This window comes from Tachypleus tridentatus, chromosome 11 (assembly GCF_004210375.1).
Source record: "Tachypleus tridentatus isolate NWPU-2018 chromosome 11, ASM421037v1, whole genome shotgun sequence".
NCBI classification, from domain to species: domain Eukaryota; kingdom Metazoa; phylum Arthropoda; class Merostomata; order Xiphosura; family Limulidae; genus Tachypleus; species Tachypleus tridentatus.
The window spans coordinates 39,550,498-39,556,514 of record NC_134835.1 but is presented as its reverse complement, the minus strand read 5'-3'; the positions used below and the strand labels follow the sequence as shown (position 1 = coordinate 39,556,514).

General features: G+C 30.4%; 1 protein-coding gene across 8 annotated transcripts in view; it reads right to left on the bottom strand.

Moving 5' to 3' along the window:
* Positions 1 to 1,761: 1,761 nt before the first annotated feature.
* The window catches only part of LOC143231973 (uncharacterized), a 41,351-nt gene continuing 37,095 nt past the window's right edge, over positions 1,762 to 6,017 (bottom strand). For 7 of the 8 annotated variants that reach the window (XM_076466902.1, XM_076466895.1, XM_076466893.1 and 4 more), the window contains 2 exons: positions 4,963 to 5,214; positions 1,762 to 2,125 (listed from right to left, as the gene is read on the bottom strand). The gene's annotated coding sequence lies outside the window, so the exon portion shown is untranslated. The remainder of the gene's footprint in view (positions 2,126 to 4,962; positions 5,215 to 6,017) is intronic. The other variant, XM_076466894.1, reaches the window with a different exon arrangement.

The window sequence follows — 6,017 nt, the reverse complement described above, 5'->3', positions numbered from 1 at the left end:
GGTGGGGTGGCTATACTATATAGATAATGACCCTACTTGAATTAACCAGAATCTCCTCAAAACATTTTGTTTCGCCATCTTCAAAACTGTGGGAAAGGTATGTGGACAAGTAAACAAATTCACAAACATGTCTCCCAATGGAACAGCGGTATGTCTGCAGAATCACACTGCTAAATACCAGGTTTCAATATCCATGGTGGGCAGAGCACAGATAGCCTATTGTGTTGCTTTGTGCCTAATTCTAAACAAACAAACACATATTATAAATTAATACAGGATACATTTCTCCATTTAATATTCTTAAGACATCCACATAATTTTCTGAAGATTTTTTTTTTCAAAGCTTTAGAATGACCTTACTTCTTGAAATTGTATGCTAATTCTGTAGTTGAGAGACAATTAAAGGGTTTTGGGCACCTACAGTTTTTTTTTCCTTTTGCATTTCATATTTTTCAAATGCTGTCATTTTTGCATTTGTATGAGCTTTGAAGAGAAAGAAATGTCTTGTTTTAAATTGTCAAAGATTTTTACAAGACTAACCTCAATGTCAAGTAAAATTACTCATTATATTTCAGAGCTAGATATAAAAGTAGTCAGTTTCAGAGAAATATATTTTAAACACAGCATAAGATGTATTACTGTTAAGTGTGTCTATTAAGTAATCATTTTCTTTCTATGTAATTTTCATCATTTGAGATCTCCGTTTCAAGATGTTAAGTATGTGTGGCTATCAGGTGTGTTTATTGAATAGTCAGATCCAAAGTCAGATATCAGGACTTGCTTGTATTATAATTTATTATTAAGTTCCTGACTAAATACTAGGAAAGAGACCTTTGACTTTTCTGTTGTATATATTTCCACCCTTGTTTAATTTTTTTCTGTGAATGTTATGGTGTTTTAGTGAGTTACATTTTAAATTTAATTGAACTACTTTCTTATCGTGGTATATGAATAAGTTTGTCATAGAAACATAGTTAATAATCCAAACTTTAGTAACACATCAGGTTTTAGTCCTTAATTTTACAAGGCAACATTAGTACGAGAATTGTGACTTTTCTTCTTGACATCCTTATTCTCCAATGTATTTACAATCCCTCCAAGAAATATTAAATTTGAAATAAATTGCTTATGATATTAACAGTGTTCAGGCAAATTCTATTTAGTTACAGTGCTACAAAATAGAAAATCATACCCCACATTCACACTGACCCATCAAATCCTGTTTTTCAGAGTTGCTGTTAATTTTCTCTGTGTTTAATACTATATTTTTATATTCAATAGCAAGCAAAGGTTTTAATCTATCAAATGAGATAAATTGTTTTCTGTATTGAAAATTGTCTATTTTCACTGGAAATTCAAACTTTATTCCATTATAACCGTTTTAGGTTAGATTACATAAAATAAGGAATAATAAGTTTATATGAGGTATGCTTGCAAGCAACTCATAAGTAGTCTTATGTGATTCAGTTGGGTAATTTGATCTTCACATTTACCAAGTAAATTACAAATTTTATGGTGAGAATATCAGTTAAATATGATTCAAAGAACAATAAAACTATAAGTATAAACAGATATATACTGTTGTACATTTCAAGATATTTAGAATAAAGAAATGTTTCATGTTACAATCTGAAGTTATTCTAGAAAGAAAAATGTAATATAAGTATATATTGATTTTTTTATTTGGTGGTCACAAGGTCAGTCAAATGGGACAACCTCATATAAAGTTACAGTGGAGAAAATAACAGATAAAATATAATGTTTTACTGATAAAAACATTTAATATTTTGTTAGGAGATTTTAAGAGGTCATGGAAATGAAATTTCAGAATTTTTCAGCTAAATGGAAGTACTTTCTAATTTTAACATAAAAATCCATATTATCGAGGGCTATCTGCACTAGCCGTCCCTAATTTAGCAGTGTAAGACAAGAAGGAAGGCAGCTAGTCATCACCCCTCACCGCCAATTCTTGGGCTACTCTTTTTACCAACGAGTAGTGGGATTGACCGTGCCATTATAACGCCCCCAGGGATGAAAGGGCGAAAATGTTTGGTACGACCGGGATTCGAATCCGCGACCCTCACATTACGAGTCAAACGCCTTAACCCACTTGGCCATGCTGGGCCTACAGAAAAGGAAACAAGGTGTATAAGTTTATAATACACGATACTCAATAATAGAACCTTTTTTATAAACATTGAGCTGAAACATTTATGTCTTGATATGTGATACTGACTGTGGACTAAGAAACTTATGGACATTTTTGTTGTTGTTTTGTAGAAGTAATTTTAAATCATTTGTGAAATTTGTTGGATGCCCTGGTCTACTAAACCGATTGTTCCATTCTTACATCTGTTATCAACTCATGGAATGGTTCCTCTGATTTTTACTGTTATCTTGAGTTTTATCAGATTTTTGTTTTATAGGCAACATGATTGATAAAGAAATATATTTGTAATATCTGTTTACCCTGTTCTGATATTTTTAAACTAGGTTTGATTTAGCTTCCATTTTATATGCCACAGAAAAGTGCTTGATTTTTACCATAATATTCAATGGTTTGATTATTTTAAAGGCATGACTGTTAAACAGACAATTAAATTAAAGTGTAAACTTCATTTATGTATTGTGTGGTTTTCATTTCGTTGAATGACAAAAATGCATATACAATAATATTAGGAGCAGGTAATTATCACAGTGAATCAGCCAATAAAATACATTGTTTGTATAACCTTATTGCTACCAACCAATCACAGGCAGTCGAGAACCGAGATTGGTTTAGTAATTAATTTTATGTTACTACAGGGTATTTTAACGTTTTCACATACTGAATTATCTTTATTGAAACAGGTACCCTGGTACTTTAAAACTGAAAACATGACAAAGTCGACATATAGTGGAATTAAAATATTTATAAAAATATAAGACTTTATTCAGAAAGTTTAATAGCTTAAAAATTTTGTTTTAAAAATAGCAGATACTTATAATAGTTGTGTGAAACGTTAATTTTTGTGAAACCAAAATAATGTTTTCTTGGAACTAATATACAAATATATATTAAACATACACACAAACACTTGTAAACATGCTGTTTGACAACGTTTATCTCTAGACATCGGTGTTTGTATAGTAGTGGACATTGTAACAGTAGAACAAACTTTTATATGAAAAATGAAAATAGCAAGTTAAAATAATAAATTTTAAGTTATGGAAAACTTATTTCAGTTTAACAAAACTGCGAAATCAGTTCATATAATTTCTTATATCCTGAGACTGGTTATTTCCAGTTAATATATTAAAATTTCAGTACTTTTCATGTTATGGTTATTATAAGAACGCATAATTGAAAGCAAATGTTTTATCTTAGTCACATTACATGTGCCGTCTCAGGCGTTGAAGAGGCCTCTCGTCAAACAGTAGTAATAGTTAATACGTCAAAAGGTTTCTGATGTATTAAAGAGTGAGTGAGCCTCCCAGTAGTACTGTGATATGTATACGGACTTACACAGTAGGACGCAAGCTATTACATCATACATTTTCATAAGATTTACTGATACGAACTTTAAGTGTTTTTGTTTTTTTATAAATTAAAAGTTGTACTGTTATTGAAAAACTGACGGTTTTTTAATTTCCAAAATTCCAAAAAACAAAAACAAAACAAGCTTTGTGCGAAATTAAAAAAAAAAAAAAAACAGACGCGTAACATACATAATTTGCGTAACATAATATAACGGAGATTTGTCCGAGATAAATTATAATACCTAACAGTACTTCTACTTTGCCTTCCATTTGATCATCACCGACATTCGATATATTTGGAGATATTCACACCATCAGATTCGAATGTCTCGTTATCAAAAATTTAATGTACCTCACTAACCACGGGTGTAATAATTGCATTTCTTAAAATGTGAGAAACAAGTTATATAATGCTTACATGACATATGATGTCTGAATGATAAATAGTTTTTATAACACTGCTTAATATACACGTTGAAAGATGATTTTTTGGGGGAGATAGAAGCTGTTGCACGAACAGGTGTTTTAAATTAATTAAAACAATAAAAGTAGTTGTTATACAAGCTGTGGCTTAGTTAGAATTCTATTACATTTATGTTCGTTCTTTATATCGATTTAGTCGAGGATAATGAATAGTATTGCACATAAGAAATCAAAAAGCACTTACAAAAAAAACAATACAGTATTTGTTCTTCAATTGAAAAAATGACGAAGCTATCGGAAGAAGTGCTAAGAGAGTCTAATCCGCTTTATAACTGAGAAGCTGTAATAATTCCCAACCTTGAAATTTTGCTATAATGTCGTGCAAGTTTGAAAAATTAAAAACTTTAACTGAATAGCCTGACTATAATAAATTAATAAAACGTTTTGTTTTGTTTTGTTTTGTTTTTGAATTTCGCGCAAAGCTACTCGAGGGCTATCTGTGCTAGCCGTCCCTAATTTAGCAGTGTAAGACTAGAGGGAAGGCAGCTAGTCATCACTACCCACTGTCATCTCTTGGGCTACTCGTTTACCAACGAATAGTGGGATTGACCGTAATATTAAAACGCCCCCACGGCCGAAAAGGCAAGCATATTTGGTGCTACGGGAATGCGAACCCGCGACCCTCAGATTACGAGTCGAACGCCTTAACACACCTGGCCATGCCGAGCATATTAAAAAACACACCTGTGACTGACAGGGATCGAACTTGGGATATGTACATAGATACATATATGTATATACCAACATGGAAGCACATACGAAAAGAAAATCGGATTGTTATTCAATATTAGTAATTTACAATTATATTAATGTACACATGTATATATACATACAATTATTATGATGTTTAGAACATATTGCTTTAAATCAAAGTGCAATATATAATTCATAATTTAATATTTAACATATATATCAAGACACATTGATTTTATGTTCTACACAAAAAAGTAAACTCCTTACAAATCGTAATGACAATGTAAATCAGAATCTTTTCTTATATTTTCAGCTTCGTTGCAGGAATAGATGATAGAACTTATTCCAAGAATTCCTATCGTGCGCGATCGACACGTTTTATAATTCTATGTGCACATCTCAGTTTGAGAAATAAATTTGAGAAAACCAATATTCTCGGAGTCGAGACTAAACATTATAAACCATAATAGACGATCCACGCGATTGATTGACAAATCGGCAGCTATATTAATTTAAAGCCTGAAAGAAAGTGAAAAGCAGAACAAGAGAAACATTATTAGTTTAAAAACAGAACAAGAGAAACATTATTAGTTTAAAAACAGAACAAAAGGAACATTATTAATTTAAAAACAGAACAAGAGAAACATTATTAATTTAAAAACAGAACAAGAGGAACATTATTAATTTAAAAACAGAACAAGAGAAACATTATTAGTTTAAAACAGAACAAGAGAAGCATTTTTAGTTTAAAAACAGAACAAGAGGAACATTATTAATTTAAAAACAGAACAAGAGGAACATTATTAATTTAAAAACAGAACAAGAGAAACATTATTAGTTTAAAAACAGGACAAGAGAAACATTATTAGTTTAATCCAGAAGAAGAACAGAATAATTTTATTTTAACAAAATATTTAATCAGTGGCTAAACTGGATTTTTTAAAACATCATTACAATAATAATATTCAAATAATGTATTCTTCAACATTAAACAATTAAACTACAAACAAAACTTTCAATCGAAGCAATTTACTGGGGATTCAAAAACGTTAGGTCCTGAATAACTCCCCTACTTAATTATTGTATATATATTTTAAGTAGTAGTCGATCTGAGATATCTTATTGTATTTTTGATTGATTCCTAAAAACATAAACTACTCGATAATATACGTTGTTGGCTTGTCACATTTATTGTAGTAAGTAAATTTCCCTAAAGATATTATTTTGCCTAGTTTTCAGGAAAGTTCTTAGGACCACCCTATATTTCAAGACAGCAGTAAACAAATAGTTAAGTTCAATGCGAAATTAAATTTAAAACTGAA